Source organism: Typopeltis vanoorti, chromosome 22 (assembly GCF_054136105.1).
Source record: "Typopeltis vanoorti isolate ZY-2024b chromosome 22, IOZ_Tvanoo_1.0, whole genome shotgun sequence".
In the NCBI taxonomy this organism is placed as follows: domain Eukaryota; kingdom Metazoa; phylum Arthropoda; class Arachnida; order Uropygi; family Thelyphonidae; genus Typopeltis; species Typopeltis vanoorti.
Genome location: NC_143570.1, coordinates 72,122,510 through 72,140,601, shown reverse-complemented (window position 1 = coordinate 72,140,601; position 18,092 = coordinate 72,122,510). Strand labels below are relative to the sequence as shown.

At 37.9% G+C, this 18,092-nt stretch overlaps 1 protein-coding gene across 3 annotated transcripts in view; it reads left to right on the top strand.

The window, feature by feature from the left end:
• Positions 1–2,868: 2,868 nt before the first annotated feature.
• viaf (viral IAP-associated factor) overlaps positions 2,869–18,092 on the top strand; it is a 155,488-nt gene continuing 140,264 nt past the window's right edge. Inside the window, exon 1 of one of the 3 annotated variants that reach the window (XM_090412100.1) lies at positions 2,869–2,887. The gene's annotated coding sequence lies outside the window, so the exon portion shown is untranslated. Of the gene's footprint in view, positions 2,888–3,021; positions 3,147–3,481; positions 3,550–18,092 lie in introns of those variants that run through there. The other 2 variants (XM_090412098.1, XM_090412099.1) reach the window with 2 other exon arrangements.

The following is an 18,092-nucleotide window of genomic DNA, read 5'->3' as shown; positions in this document are numbered from 1 at the left end:
TACATTCTTTAACAGTATTTATAGTATAATAGTATTTTACATATATATTTTACAATTTTTGCTTTTTAATGTTGTAACTACTGCTGTAGTTACCGTTGTAACTACAGCACTTCAGTGTAATAAATAATTTTTGTTGTTGATCTCGGATGAGATGTAGTGTCTCTGCTTGCATCCTCAAAGCTTTTTAATGAGCTTAACTGAGGATGACACCAGTTAGATACGCTGTATGTATTTTTTTATTTTATTTTATTTTTTTTTATTGATTTGATTGCTGTGTTTGAAGTAGGCTGATGTTTGGGAGGTCAAATGAATGATCTGAAATCTGATCAAAGTGACATCGCCGGTTTGTTCTGGTGTTATTGCATCTGCCTTGGTGGTTCATATTCATTTTTATTGTGGTCTTCAGTTTGAATTAATCAGGAGACTTTTTTTTTTTTTTCGCTGTGACAGCCTTTCTTTGTCTTCTAAGCTTTTAATTTGTATCGGTTTTGAAGTTCGTGACTTCCTTAAGAATATCTTAGCCTCTCTGATCCACAAAAATTGGTAATTTTTTCTGTTTTTGCTTTTTTTTACTTGGTACAACAGATTCTGGTTGAACAGTGTTAAATATTCGGATATGAAGATTGATGTGTTGCCTTCCAATGCGTTCAAGCACCTTGACAACTGGTTTTTCCAGTCTGCTGACTTTTATGAGATGGTTTCTTGTGGACCTGCTTGTAAGACGAACTATGACTGTTGCAGTCATGGCAAGCCTTGTTTTTGCTCTTTGCCCATCCTATGCACCTTGCGAAACGGATCCATTAAATTCACTCCCATGTTATTATAAACATATAGATAGCAGTTATAACATCATTGGCTCGTTGGGTTCTAGTTCTGGTTAATGGTCTTCCATGGGTAGTAACTTGGATACTAACTCAGGCAGTGAAGGCGAACTCGAGGTGGTCGACACGGAATGAGTTGATCACCTGGCGCTGGTTGTCTCCATGGTCTTGGTCATCCGGCAGACCTGTGGGACAGACGGTGAAAGGGTTTTATACATCTGATACTTATAACAAAATGACGAGAATCATTGGCTGTGGTCTTTCCTCCTTGTTCCCTCCCTTCCCTTTTCTATTTCCTACTTCCCTACCTTACCATTTCCCGTCTTTTCCATTACCTTTCTTTTATTCCACATCTTCCATTTCTTCCTTCTTCCTCTACTTTCCCATTTATATAGTCCAATAATGATATTCCTTTAGTCTTTCAGGCGATCTTAGCGACTTTGATTATCGACACAAGACACATGGGTCGTTCTATCGCCCAATTGGTAAGAACCCTAGGGTTCTCCATTGCAAATGTACTAAGGGTCTATCGCAAGTACACCATCAACGGACGTACCAGCTCCCAGCGAACATGTTGTGGCCGACCACACGCCTTTGAAGATCGGATTCGACGTACTGTCCAGCAAGTACCGTCGACAGGGTATAGCATAGAGGCAGCCTGCCCCACGGCGCGGCTTAATAAGGCGCTATTTCAGCCACATTGCGGTAGGCACCGTCGCTACGGTAGCAAGTGCGGTAAGAAGTTGTTCCAAGCTTAAACTGATTAAAAATTATTTGCGAACAGCAATGACCCAAGAAAGATTAGTTGTTCTAGCAACTATATCGACTGAGGCGGACATAGCTTATAATTTAAATTTAGAAGAGCTTACAACAGTTTTATTGTGCGATATCCCCGTAGAGCAAACATTTAATTAATATTATTATGTAATCGTTTTGCATTAATGTTTCTCTTGTAATAAAAACAAAATAGCAATTGGAGATTTTCTTATATTTTTGTCTTATAACCCATCAGGGGCTATATTTAATTTTGCCTCAGGGCGCGATCTGATCTGCAAATGCCCTGCTATCCAGACTTGTACAGCTCAATTGTAGGGAAATGATGGCATGATCACATCCACTGTCAATTTCGAAGCTCCAAGCGCTGTCAGCGAGCGAACGGTATGGCGTACCCTGCATATCATGGGCTACTAAAGCTATACCCTAATCTTGTACCACTGCTGACAGCTCGTCATCGGGCATTGCGCTTCGCTTGATGTCAGAACCATCAAAACTGGAAATCTGCAGAGTTGACTAGAGTCGTGTTGTTTGGTGAATACTGTTATCTGTTGTACCGAGCTGACGGTAGGGGTGATGGTGTGGTCCCGGCCGTATGAGACCATTGTCTCGTCATACCAGGTTGACTCTGTTCAAGGAGGTGGTAGCCATTGATGGCTTGGGTAGTCTTCTAATGTGGCACATTAGGTTCCTTAGTGTGTCTGTAGCGGTCCTTAAACGCTTTGAGTTACACGAATGTGCTCGATGATCACCTACACACTCTCATGGCCTTCACGCATTCTGCAGCCGAGGTCTGTTTCTGAAGGACAACGTGCCGACCCACCGGACCGGAAACAACCAGACATGCTCGAGGAATACTCATTTGAATTAGCGATCATCTAGTGAGCCGAAGGTCTCCGGATTTAAATCCGATCGAATCTCTCTCTCTCTCTCTGCGATTCCGTAGGGCGAGACATCAGATTCACGTATCCCGGACCAAAGTGTAAGTTTACAACGTCTCAGTTGTGAACAATGCTGCAAAAGGCATAGCTGAAATTACCTCCTAGAACCATTGGGCATCTGTTGGTGTCAATGTCTCGGAGAGTACAAGCTGTTATTTTTGTTAGAGGAGGACCGACACGCTATTAGGTAGGTATCGCTAATGTTTTGTCTATCCTGCATCTATCCCCATAGATGCGAACACTATTTCCATGCTCACTGCAACATTTGTCTTAAGAGTTCTACAGTTGTTCTTGTTATTTATTTCAATGATATTTAATAATAATAAAAAAATCCGCTATGAATTTTTTCATGTGAGCTGTAATTGTTTTCTAAGGCATGAGGTGACTGTAAATTTTGTATTAATTTTAACATAACGGGTTAGTTTTATGCCTAAATATATATTTTCATGTGTAAAATGATGTATTTATCCTGGTCTGTTGATTCATAAATTCCGAGAGGCCGCGACGTTGTGGTTTCGTGTGTGGAATATTGCACGTGCGTTACTTGAAAAATGAGCTAAAAAAAATCTTGTTTCGTAATAGAGATTTTGATTTCACCGTGAATTACGTGGTAAGAAATTCTAACAGTTCTAATATATAGACATTATGTATGTTTTCATATGGAAGTGAAGAATTTCTCCCGACTCAGTGTTTTTCATCCTTAAAAACAGGCAGGTCAGCAGCACCATGAACACATATCTACACACAAATTACTTACCCTTAAAGGGGGTGCAGCAGAGAAATATTGAGCCGGCAGCGTCAAATTACCCGTTATTGGCCGGTTCATGTCGTCATGTCAGAGCCTTTGAAAGAATATGCAGACAAGCAGAGGTAAGTGGGTTGTCATCCCTCTCTTTAAGGTTCTGACATGACAACATGGATTACTGCACACACACATCTGGTCATCTGTATTCCATTAAGTCAAGAAGGTGGTGGAGTAAATCCAGAAGCATGTAATTGAAGGGCGGTATCAGGTAAACAAAGTTTCCAAAGAGTACAGATGGAAGTTTTATTGGCTACAAAAATTGGCATATTAGAATATTTCTATGAGAGTTTTTCTGTTCAGCTTAATATGAGCATTCAGATTTCAATTTTTCACTAGTTTCATGATTTTGATTTTGTAAAGAAACGGATCTAAGGCATGCACCGGCACTTTTTCTTAGTTTATGCAACCTAATTTCATTTGTAAGTCCTCACAGTTTGCTTGGACCACTGTATTACCAGAGTTATTATGAAATAGTAATGGATTATCAGTGTAATGGATATAAAAAAAAATCAACTAATGCCTTTTATTCTCGTATAGGAGGCTATTTTAGCCCTGTTTAACTTTGGAGACTGAATTGGCAGTTCAATCTACACTGGTACTCATTCAGAGACAGCTGGCTCAAGGCTATCACTATTTAAGTGACACACAGTGAAGAGATGGCTCAACTCACAGTTCAACATGGTTCAACACACAGTGAAGAAGTGTCTCCATCTCATGGTCCCTAACCCTAACACAGTATATTTTTTAATGTCTGAAATAGTGTGAGTTCTATGGTAAATTTTCTTGAGTTTACAGGACGAAAAATCTGAGTTTCTGGGATTAAAAACCTGCTTGTCTGTGCCAGAGATCGACTAACTCAGGAACCGGTTGAAAAAAGCTCACAAAACTTTCCTCTAGTTGCTGACTAGAGATTACACAGGCTCTTCATGTAAAACCTAAGAGCAACAGCTCATCCAGGTTATGTAATGTATTATCATTATATACACATATGTACATTCATATAATATACATATTATATATTATTATAATATAATAATGTTATAATAATGTAAGGGATATTGTTTATTAAATTCCATTTATTTTGATACCTAACCTATCTATCTGTCTGTCTATATATATATATATATATATATATATATATATATATTCTGAGTGAATATTAAACAGCATTAGTAAAAGTGTGCAGCCTTGTTATACTCATCTTTGTATTTCAGTCTTGTTTATGAAAGTTCTGTCTGTTTTTATTTCTGTTTTTCGATTCTGTTGCAAATTCATAATTCTGAGATAATTTTCCAGCTATCTGTTGTTAAAGTTGTCTCTCGTGGATATACTTTTTTTATTTTTATTTTTTATTTTTGATGGTTTTTGAAGCACACATATACTTACAGATTGTCTGTATCCAGAGGTCTAAACCCAAACTATGCTTCCTGTTCACATTTTATTTTTTGAACTATGATTCTTAGGACTTTAAGAATACGGTTCATCAGGCTTATTGGTCTGAATTCCTTAGTATGCTTAGCATTATTATTATTTATTTATTTATCTGTTTATTATATATACAGTCATCCCTTTACTTATGTCCAGGTTCCGTTCCATCTGGAAGGACGTAAGTCGATATACATTAAATCAACAGTGTTATATGGGTTAGGGACTTAACCGTAATAAGTTCACTGTTATCTTAATTTTTAAACCTTATTATAAAACTGTACTGTGTGTTACTGCCGCTTCCAATTTGCTTTGCTTATTCCTCTTCTTCTTTACATCATAAATTTTGTTCATAGCAAGCAACACATCATACACTTTCGTTTCTACTAATAAATAGCATTCAACACTGGGGTTCTTTTGAAAACATCACTAACTGCAAAGAATATTTGTTCAAGACCCTTCACTGTAAATTTTTAACTGCCTCTTCCTTTTCTCATTTTCCTCTTCTGCAACAGTTGTTCCTCCAGTTTCGACCAATTCTTCGTTGGTCAACTCTTCAGGGGAACTTTCTGAGTTGAATTATGTCGTCATTATTCACTGTGAGATTGAGATTGTTTGCTATGCCCACTATTACAAACTTCCAAAATCATGCACAAACCTTTTAATGTCTTTATCCATATGCCAGTCATACATTGAGAGGTCACTTCCTCTCAAGCCACAGCAATATTTTTAATAGAATAAAAAATATTCACTGTTTCCCAGAATTGCATGAGAGTTTGGTTATTTCCTTCAATGGCAGAAATGGCTTGGCAAATAGTTGTCCGTATATAATAAGCCTTAAGTGTTTGGAGGAAGAAACATGACCTTGAACTTGCTTTAGGATCACCAATTTCAAGATCATGTAAGACTTACAAGACGGATAATCTAGAGTGTTATCTAGAATTAATAAAAGTTTAAATTCTACATTTTCTTTCACACAATAGCTTTTTATTTCACTCGCATAAAGTTGATTAAGGCATCCTCAAACCATTTTTGAGTCATCCATGACTTCTGCTTGCTCTGATAATGAACTGGGAGTATGGTTCCTAATGTTTTGGAAGATTCGTGGATTCTCACTGTGCCATATCACAAATGGTTTCAATTTATGTCCAGCCACATTACCTGTAACAGAATCATAATACGGGTATTTAGAGCTTTGTAACTAGGTATAGATTTCAGCTTTTTGTGGATGAATGTCTGCTCGGGCATTTTTTTCCGAAACAAGGACGTCTCATCCATATTAAATAATTGTTGTGGCAAATAATTTTCCTCCATAATAATTTTATCCAATTTTTCCACAAACTCCTTGGCAGCCTTCTTAGCACTTGCAAATTCGCATATATTTTCGCATTATGCAGCACAAAACTCTGCTTGAATCTCATGAACCAACTGGAAGAAGCGTTGAATTCGTAGTCATTATCGGGTTCTGCTTTCTCCTTCAACATGTTGAAGAGACTTAGTGCCTTAGCGGTTATGGTCACAGTGCTAAGAGGGTATGCACTTTTCGTTCAGATCCTATATACATACATATATATATATATATATATATATATATATATATATAGCTGAAAATGTTGTTTATTCCCTTATGGGATCACGGACGTATCTTCGAAAGGACGCAACTCGAATGGACGCAAGTCGAGGGATGACTGTGTATATATATATATACATATATACAGTCATCCCTCGACTTGCGACATATATATATATATATATATATATATATTTTTTTTTAATATTTATTTTATTTTTTTTGTAGTGGTATAGATGTAGATTTCAATTAGTCCTCAGGAATAATATATGCATTATATACATGCCAGCCTGGTTGGCCGAGTGGTTAGCGTATCTGCTCCCCAGCCAAAAGGCTGTGGGTTCGAATCCTGCTGTGAGCATAGATGTCTGTGATTGTCTGTGAAGATGTGTGTTATGTGATGTGACTAGTGTTGGTGGTCAGCGGTAGATGGCATTGGTGTAGATGATGAAGGTTGGTGGAGACGGAGAGTTATAGAGCAGGTAGCCTCCTTCGGTGAGTCCTGGGACTCCCTGGAGGGGTTATATAATAATAATAATTATACACAGTGGTGTAGCTAGAGCTTTCGCCACCAAGGGCAGTCCCTGAGTTTGCTGCCCTCTCAATACACACCAAAAATACTACAAAAAGTCAAAACAATGTATAGGGAAATAAATTAAAACACTGTTTATTTTTGAAGTTAAACTTTAATTCCAACATTCTAAAATGTTATTTTTCTTGCTTTTCTGTTAGCAAAATCGTCGATGACATTGGCAAAGTCTATTTCATAATAATGTAGGTAATTCTTAATCAGTTTTAATTTAGAAAAACTCCTCTCACAACTAGCAACACTTACAGCAATTGTGAGGAAAATTCACAGTAGTATTACAATATTTGGGGATGAGTTCTCGAGACTGTATTTTAGAATTAACTACAAAAGTTCAAAAATGTTCAAAATGCCGCCTGGGGCAGACCCCCCCCCCCTCTAGCTACACCTCTGATTATGCATATGATAAATTATTCAGGAAATCAGGAACCAAACCTTGGATATTCAGTGGCAAGCCTTGAAGAAAATCCTGATTGATTCAGCCAGGTAGGCATGTGGTGAAGTTGTCTGCAAGGATAGAAAAATCAGAACTCCATGGTGGACACCGGAAGTTAAAGAGGCAATGAAGGAAAAGAAGAAAGAATATCAAAAATTTCTGGCAAATAAGTCAGCTTGTACTCTTAGAGAATACAGAGACAAATATAAGAAAGCCAAACACTGTGTAAAACTAGCTAAACAAAAGTCATGGGAAGACTTCGGTAAGAGCATAGAAAATAAATATCAAGAAGGTGGCAAGATATTCTGGAGGTTGTTGAAGAAACTCAGAAATTGAGGAAAGAGTGTTGTAAATGGAATTAGAGATGATAAAGGTGACATGAAAACTGGAGAAAAAGATATCCTTGAAGTATGGAGTAATTACTTTGAAAAATTGTTAAATGAAACAAGCAGTGATTGCACTGTGGTAAAAAACATTCAACAGGCATACAGTCAGGAATATATATCCATACTTGAAGTAGAAAAAGCTATCCAAGGCTTGGAATGTGGAAAGGCAGAAGTTGAGATAACAGACCTTGTGGCCGATAAAAATCTGAAGTTCAGATGTTAGAGACTGCATAAGTTGTGAAGACATTATATCACATTACATTATGGCAGTGAAGCAGAGGACCATAACTTGTAGAAATAAAGGGGATCTGGATCCATTGTATAAGGCCTTGATCAGGTCTCGTATGGATTATTGTGCACAGATTAGGTTCCCTGTTTTTCATGGGGATGAGGATATATTGGAAAGGGTCCAGAGAAGACTGACTAAGGTTGTAACTGGTCTATGGGATATGAGAACAGATTGAGGGAATAAAGTTTGCAAAGCCTTGTGAATAGGAGGAAGAGAGGGGAATAGGATTGAGACATTTAAGTTGGTAATGGATTGTTTCCTTGTTAATGTGGAAGAATTTTTCATAGAATGGAAGAAAGGGTAGAATAAGGGGACATACCTGGAAGCAAGCTGTATAAGGAGGGTGTGAGCAGAGGCACAAGGAGCAGGTTCTTTGCATGGAGAGTGGTTAGGTAGTGGAATGCAGATACATTGAATGGGTCTAAAGTATGGTTTGATGGGCTTTGTGTGTGTATCAGTGTTTCCTCCCCCAGTGAGTCTTTTGACTCCATGGAGGTCTGGGTGTTAATAATAAAAATAAAGGATTTCAGGTTCTTGCATGACAGACACTGTGATGAAAAGTTATTAAAACTTTGAAATGCTACAAAGTCATTTATATAGTGAATTAGAGATGGAAATGAAAGCTGTCACTTTATTATAAAATGTGAATAAGTTTCTAAGACAGGACCTACTGTTTACAAAGCCACAATGCCCACTATAGAGTATTGCATCCCTATCCATCCACTGTTGTATTTTACCTTTCACCAACTTTTCCAATACTTTATCAACCACTCCTGATATATTAATTGGTCTGCAGTTTGCCATCTCTGTCTTGGAGCCACCTTTATGAAATGGCACTATCTTACCCTCTTTCCACTACCTTGGAACTCTGCCAGAGCTGTGACTTCGATTGAACAACTTCATCAGAGGCAGTGCCAATTCTCTTGCACATTCATGTAGTACCCTGGCTGATATGCCATCCGGTCCCCCTTCTGTGTTCACATTATTTTTTAATATGCTGGACACCTCTTGTTCATCTACCTCAGTGTTGATATGCATTCTCTGTAACATCAGCAACTGTAAAATCAGTACCTGGATGATATTTCCAAAATGATCACTCAGCATCTCAACTGTTTGTTTTGGTTTAGTCACCTTCCTACCATGAGCATTGTTTAAAGTGATCCTATCATAGTCATTTTTCCAATTACTTGCTATTGCTCATTCTCCAATAACTTAAAAAAACTTTTTGGGGTTTACTTTGGCCTGTTTGGTTAGGTTAGAGTGCGGCAGGGCTCTGTACCACTATTCTTTAATTTGTACATTAATGAAAAAGCAGAAGATTTGAGGGGGTGGATATTCGGTTGTTCATTGATGATGGTGCCATCATATTGATGGTACCAGATTACAGGAAATTGATGAGGTTAGGGATCTGGGGGGTGATGGTGGATAGAGATTCGAAATTCGGAGGACATATTGCAAGAGTTGGCACAAAAACTCAGAGGATTACTTGGATGTTGAAAATCACATGCTGACTACTGTGCATAGATTTCGTCACCTGCATTTCCCTGGGACCTGGAGAGTGTGGAGAGGATTCAGAGACAATTGACCAAGCTCTTTCCAGGTCTGTGGAATGTTCCCTATGAGGATAGACAAGTGTGTGGGTTGCAGAGTTTAGCTGACTGGCAGAGGAAAGGGGATATGATAGAAACTTATAACTTACTAAAAGGATTCCATAAGATTAACACAAAAGAAATTTTTCATTATATGGAAAGTAGAGGAAAAACAAGGGATCACACTTGGAAGTTGTCTGAGAGTGTGGTTAGTAAAGGTGTGCAGACTAGCTTCTTTACTTGGAGACTGGTGAATGACTGGAATGGATTGCCAGAGATGGTTGTGAGTGCCCCAACCAGTACCATTGACAGGGTGTAGCATAGACGCAGCCTGCCTCATGGTACATCTTAATAAGGGTGCTCGTTCAGCCATATTGTGGCAGGCAGTGTTGCTACATAAACAGGAATTGTTAGCATAGCAAGTTCAGAAAGAAGTTTTTCCAAGCTTAAACTGATTAAAAATTATTTGTGAACAGCAGTGACTCAAGAAAGATTGGTTGGTCTAGCAACTATATTGATAGAGTCGGACATAGCTTATAATTTAAATTTAGAAGAGCTTATAAACAGTTTTATTGTGCGATATTCCCATAGAGCAAACATTTAATTAATATTATTATGTAATTGTTTTACATTAATGTTTCTCTTGTAATAAAAACAAAATAGCAATTGGAGATTTTCTTATTTTTGTCTTATAATCCATCGGGTGATATTTAATTGTTTGCCTCAGGGTGCGATCTAATCTGGCAATGGCCCTGGCCCCAACAATGAATAAATTTAAGGAGATGTGATAGGTATTGTGTTAATGTTTAGTGTAGGTCTCCCACGATGACACTTTTGACTCCATGCAGTACTCGTATAAATAATAATAATTATAATATGAAAATAAAGGCAATCATTGCAATTAGTCGACCCTTCCCATCTCTAGGAATATAGTTGCACATGCATATACTAGTATACTGCTTTGAGGTATATTTTCTACTTATGTTCTACAACTATTTTTTTATAATTTAATAAAATATAGCTTTAAGAATTGTTGCATGTGTATTCAAATTATCAATAATTTCATTGACCTTGTAATTACTTTGTATACTGATACAGAATATTAATTTTTAGATAATAGATCAGTTTTCATTTTTATTTCCCTCCAGTTCAGTCATAAAAAAATAAATCAAAAACATAAGAAAATCACAGTCATTGTTCATCATCAAATTCCTTTTATGCACCATCCATGACATGAGGAATCTTTATGTGGTCTCGTCTGACTAAAGGCAAGCTAGCCAGTCTCATAGAGAGGTAAAGAAACCCAGAAACTTGAGTTTTTCATCCCTCAGAACAAGTAAATCGACCCCGTTAAAACACGCACACACAGTCATGAATATTGTCCTTAAAGGATGCAGCAGAGGAGTGATGAACCAACTGCATGAGAGGGGAAGGAAGTCCTTAATAAACAGGTTGGTGGTTTCATATTGGGTGACAAAAATCATCTACCATCTAAAGATATTTGCAAACATTCATGCTGACATTATGATTCACATCCAGAGTCTGTTTGTTGGACAGCTGCTATGCTATCCACTTGGCCCACCAGCCTGACTAAATCTTGGCTCACTAGTTAACCTCTTCTTTTGAGACTTTTCTAAGCCTATGTCATTAACAAATTATTATTATTTTATGGTATCTCCATGGTGTCCAGAGATCCTCTAAGGGCAATATTCATGACTGTAGACCTGTGTGTGTTTGTGTGTTAACGGGATCGATTTGCTTGTTCTGAGGGACGAGAAACTTGAGTTTCTGGGTGAAAAATCCCTTTACCTTTCTATGAGTATGGCTAGCTTACCTTAGTCAGAAGAGACCAGGAGACCTAAATCAACCATCATAAGCACAAATCCTGTCATACCTCTCCTTGAATCCATTCACTGTCAGAGAATCGTAACTGATTCTGGCAATCCATTCCACTCACTCACCATGCTGCACGGAAAAAAATCTACTCCACACACATTGCTAACCACACACTTACACAACTTCCATGGATGGGCATCTAGTTCTCTGACTATTTGTCATATATTGAAAATTTTCACTTGCATCAATTTTATAAAACTCCTTTAATATCTTAAAAGTTTCTATCATGTCCACTCACAAACCTTCAACCTATCTCGTAGGAGATATTCCAGAGACCTGTCACCATCTTGGTCACTTGTCTCTGAATCCTTTCGACTATCTCCTAGTCCCCCAAGAAACCCATGTGACCAAATCTGTGTGCAGTAATGAAGATGTGGTCGAATCATAGCCACCTTACAAAGAGGGATAATTACTTCCTTATCTTTGCTTGTTAGTTGTGTTTTGCAGCATCCAAGTAATTCATTGAACTATTTTACCAACTTTTTCACTATGCCCTCTGAACTTCAACTGTATGTTCACCATTATTCCGAAGTCCCTACCCTCATTAATTTCCTGCAAACCAATACCATCAATGTGATACACCATATGCGACCTTTTCAATCTAAAGTGCATAAGAGTTATGTGAATGATAGAAGAGGGGAGAATGGAAACTGTCAGAGAGGAATGGGAGGAAGTGCTGGAACCAAGGATAGATTGATGCCAGGGCAGCAGATAAGTAGGGGAATCCAGAGTAAAAGGGTTAGAGGAGAGAGAGAGAGAGTGTGAGAGATGCAGCTGAGCAATCAAGGAACAGAGTGGTAAGTGGTGTGATGTATGGAGACTCGATGATCCGTGGTGTGCAAGATTGCCGGCAAAGGTTGGGTTGGTCGATTGGTAGAGCCTCTGCAACTAACGGCTCGGTTAAGTAAGTTTGAGCGTGGTTAGTAGTTGGAAGGGGACTAATTGTTCGATGCTGTTGGTACACTCTCCCTCGATGAGTCTTTGGACTCCCTGGAGGTGTCAAATAATAATAATAAGATAGGATGCCATAGAAGTGTTTGCCTGGAGGGATGATAGATAGTGTGGCTATGTCAATTAAGAGGGGCTGAAAGGATGGATGAAATGATTGTGATGATGATCACGAATGACTTGAGAGGCAATGTAAATCGGGCGACCAGAGATCTGAGATTCTTGCTTGAGGTTGTACAAAAGAAAACACAAGAGAGGAAAGATTGTGTGTGTGTTGCCCAGCTATGATAGTGATGAGCTGAGCAGAAGAGCAGTAATACTGAATAGCATAATAGCCAGAATATGTCATAAGAGAGGATTGGAATATGTGGATGCTTCTAGGGCATTTGAGGATAGAAGGGAACTGTATGCGAGAGACCGTTTGCATTGAATGAGGAAGAACAAAGACATCTGGAGAGATTGCTGTTTACTGAACAAGTTGGTGTGTGTCGATGCAGGGAAACTAGAATTTTCAGGGTGGATGGTAGCAGGGGTGACCTCTTATGGGAATGGGTGCCTGGGGGAAGGGGGATGACATCAGGTAACACTGAGTCCGGTGGGATCTAGATGGGATAATGATAGGAATAGATGCAGTGACATGTTTATGCTTTATACAATGCCAGATGTATCCGAAATAAAGGATATTAATTGGTGGCACTGATAGCATCAGCCTGGCCAAAGATTATTGCGATCTCGGAGACATAGTTGACAGAAGATGATATGCAGCAATCCCTCGATTAATGCGCCCCTGATTAGTGCGTCATTTTTTTTTTTTATACCCAAATTCAATTAGTGTGCCTCTAAAATTCGATTAGTGTGCCTACATGCATCTTAAAAATAAATATTACCGATTTTAAAAATTTTCGATCTGTACATTTTTTAATAACTGACTATTTTAAAAAATCACTCACCAGTTTGAAATAATTTAGTTACCGATTTGAAACATTTTACAAAGTTATTTTTTAATGGCATACTACACTATTTCCATGTACACTATGTTCCAAATTTACCATCAAAATTTATGTCGTCTGCTTTACATAGTATTTTGCTGAGCATATCTCGTGCAATTGTTTTCCTTACTTTTTTATTTTAAATTATTTTCCTAACCTTTAATCATGAGTAAAAGAATTAGTGAGCAAAAAAGAGAAGTGTGAAAATGATTTGAAAAGTAATCTGATTGGAAGAAAAACTTGAAATAATAAAGAAAAATGAACAAGGCGAGTCCAGAGCAAAGATAGGACAAGAACACAAAAATGGGTGAATCAGCTGCAAAGCATACAAAGAGAAAGGCAAGGCTGCTTCAAGTTCATCATGCATGCACTCAAAATCAAAGTATTATAATGATTGAATTAGAGAGACTTCTTTTTACATGGATTGAAGATTGTAACCAAAAACGGATCCCACTAAACGCTGACCTTATTAAATCAGAAGCATTGTCTCTTTGTAACCTGGAAAGAAAGGGCTATCAATGATGGAAAAGAAGAATTCCACGTTAGTGCTGGTGATTTCAGCGTTTCAAAAAGAGAAGTAGCCTACATAATGTTCTAATCACAGGCGAAGCTGCAAGTGTAGATAAGGAGATGTCCAGAGATTTTGAAGAAAATTGTGTAAGAAGGGGACTATTGTGATCAAATATTTAATCGATGAAACCGGCCTTTTTTTGGAAGCGAATGCCTTCTAAGACTTTTCTAGCCAAATCATAGAAATCTCAGCCTTGTTATAAAGTCACAAAGTTGAATGAAATTACTGCTAGCAATATGCAAGCCATTAGGAAGCACATTCTTCCACATTGTGCAAATGATTTTAGAGACTTTTCAAATGAATCTAGGTTAATTAAATCTCATTATGAAAAGTTGAGTGATTCTGACCTGCTAAATTTAGATGCACAGCAGAAAGATCCTGAAGAATATGAAGAAAATTTAATCACTGACAAGCCCAAAGAGGTTTCACAGAAACAATTTAAAAATAGTTTTCGTACAATCAAAGTTTTTAAGCAGCAATGCGTAGAGACTGACCTTGGTGAAGAGAGAACCAGTAAAATTTGCAGAAGAGGCAATAGGTACTGTCAGTTGTATGAAAAAAAGAAAACAGAATGTCTGCCAAACTATGTTAGCTCAATTCTCTGTTAAGAAGCAGAATAATAAATTATTCTGCTTCTTAACATTCTGAATTTATATTCTGAATATGTTTTATTGTCTTTCAGCTTCATGGTTTTCCTTTAACTAGGCCTGAGACATACCCTAATTCTTTTATAAAAAAACTTAAGGGTCAAAAAAGAAATCTGTGGAACAAATTATACATTTTCCTATAGGTTACTATATTCGATTAATGCGCCTGTTTTAAAGTCTGCATTAGGTGCATTAAAAAGGAATTGCTGTAATAACAGGAATTGAAGTAGCAGGGTACAGCATTTTTTGGCAGGATAGGAAAGGAAAACGTGGTGGTGGAGTACTGCTTATGGTAAGTGATGACTTATGTCCTTTAAGAGTAGAGGCTATGGAAGGCAGTGACACTAATGGTTTTGAAAGCTTATGGTGTGAAGTAGAAGTGGTCAAGACAGGATATTTAGTAGGGTGTTGCTACAAACCAAGGAGCACAGAGGGTGGCATAGCAGATGTTTAGGCAGTTGAGCTTGGCAAGTGCAAGAGAATGATTGTTATGGGAGATTTTAACCACAGCAATATAAGCTGGGTAGTGGAAAATGCGTGTAGTAATAAGGTAATGGAATTTCTAGAATTCTTGAGAGACAAGTGTCTTAGGCAACATGTAATAGAGGGAACAAGAGGTTGAAGAGTTTTGGATTTGGTCATAGCATCAGAAGAGCTGATAATAACTGAGATGACATCTCTTCCACAAGTTGGAGAGAGTGACCACATGGTTTTGACTTGGAAGATGAATAGACATGCAGGAGTATCAAAGAAAAGGGAACATGTGCAATTATAAGGCGGGTGATTATAATAGTCTTAGATATCAACTTGGGGCTGTTCCATGGAGGGCAGAATTGGAAGGCCAGGATATCATTAGTGCTTGGGAAATTGTGAAGGAATATTTGTTAGCAGCAATAGTAAGCTGTATTCCATGAGTGAAGAAGAGGACAAAATTTGGTGTAAAGTGGATGACAAACAATATCAAACAGGAAATGTAGGTGAAAAAGATTATGGAAGAGATATAAGGTGAGGGGTGGAGAGCACATGCATGAAGAATATAAGACACAAACCAGGAGAGTGACTAGTATGGTGAGGAATATGAGAAGAGATTGGCACTAAGATCGAAAGAAAATCCTAGGAAATTTTTTAGCTATGTGGGCAGTAGGAGGAGAAATAATTGTGGAAGAATGACATTGCAGAATAAAAATGGGAATAGAGTGACTGATGCAGAGGATATAGTGAAGTTGTTCAGTGAGCACTTTATTAGAGTATTTCATCCTGGAGAAGGTTTTAATACTAGAGGGATGGGGCAGATTCAAGGTTTAGATATGCAATACGAGAGAGTGTTCCAAATACTGAGTAGTCAATATGTCAGTAAAGCTGTGGGACTGGATGGTATTTCACCACGGGTTTTAGAGAATGTGCTAAAGAACTGATTGCTCCGTTGACCTGCTTCTTCAATAAAAGTCTGGCTGCGGGAAAAGGTACCCAAGGAATGGAAGGAATAGTGCCATTGCATAAGGGCGGTAGCAGACTGGAAATGTCTAATTATAGGCCAGTATGTGTGCGTGTCATCAGTAGTTGTTAAGGTCTTGGAAAAATTAGTGAGGGACTATATACAGCATTGGGCAGACGAGGGTAATGTTATCTGTGAGAATCAACATGGATTTGTTAAGTGGCACTCTTGCTTTAGTAATATGATTGCCTTTTATAATAAAGTGACAAGAGCAGTTGATGAGGGGAAAGGCATATACTGCAATTTTTTGGATTTTGCAAAGGCATTTGACAGAGTGCCACATGATATGCTGATATTTAAGTTGCAGTACATGGGTTTAAATGTCGGGTTAGTCAACTGGATTCAGGATTGGCTATCTGATAGGTATCAGAGAGTTGTGTATGGTGGGGCAGTATCAAGGAAGCAGAAGTTACAAGTGGGGTTCCACATGGCTCAGTACTGGGACCTATATTGTTCAACCTTTATATTAATGACGTTGTCAATGGATTGCAAGGGGATATTTAGTTTTGTGGATGATGTGAAGCTAGGAAGGGTGATCAGTAAGAGTGCAGATGTAGCCGACCTGCAAGAGGATTTGAATAAACTAGACAGGTGGGCAAATGAATGGGGATGTCAGTTTAATGCAGCAAAATGTAAAGTCTTGAAGTTTGGGATCCATCGATGGGAGGCTGCATACTCGATTGGAGGAGCTATAGGAAGTAGGAGAGACAAGAGATCTGGGGTGATGATTGATAGAAAACTGAAATTCTGGGAGCATATTGCAAACGTGGTGAAGGTAACCTAGAGGATTGCTGCAATACTGAGAAGGATGCTGACCTGTAGAGATAAAGAGTTATCATTCCTTGTATGAGACCCTGATCAGACCACACTTGGATTATTGTTCTGAAATTTGGTCCCCAGGATTTGAAGGGGATAAATTAACTGTGGAAAGGATACAGAGGTGGATAACAAAGATGGTTTCAGGACTGTACAGTATCAGTTATGAGGATCAGCTTAGGAAATGTGGACTGCAGAGTTTGGTGGATAGAAGGAGAGGTGATATGATCGAGACTTTTAAATGTTGATAGGCAGTTACATGGTGGACTTTGGGGAGTTTTTTCGCTTGGTAGAACAGCAGGAAGGAGCGATGAAATGGGAGCCACCCCTGGAAGTTATAAAAGGAAGCTGTGAGTAAGACTGTGAGGAATGGTTTCTTTGCGTGGAGGGTGGTTGAACCGTGGAATGCATTGCCTGAGATAGTGGTGAGAGCAAGAACAGTCAAGGAGTGGTATGATAGACTTTGTGTTTCCTAAGAAGGATCTTCCAAGATGAGTCTCTTGACTCCATGGAGGCCTGAATAATAATAATAATAAGTACTAGTGTTAAAGCAAGTATGGTAACTACTTATATATTAGTATGTTTATCAGTCTGTGAATGAAAAATTCATGCATTTTATTAGTGATATATGACATATATGACCATTTGTTATTATTATTATTACTTTTTTTTTTTTATTAAAAATACTATTTTTCTCTACATTTTCACTTTTAACACTTATAATATGTCTTGAATTGCTTTCGTGAAAAAATCAAATTATTTCTTTTCTGCCATTATAAGGAAACATTTAATATATTTGGTAAGATAAAAACTCAGTGAAATATAACAGTTACATATGCATATGTAACCAATTGCATTAGGGCGTTTCTGAATTCTGATTGGCTCCAAAGCATTATTAGATGGACAGGGCGACTGTTTTTATTTTCCCAAAATGAAATATTTTGGGAAAATATAGGAAAACCTAGCTTAACGCAAATTCGATATTCGCGATAATCAGTTAGCGTGATTGAGTGAAATGATACTTTTTCCCACTTTAAGTGAGTGATTAATCAGTTAACATGATTTTTTAACATTACGTGAAATTTTTTGTTGCTAATCTGCAGCAAGC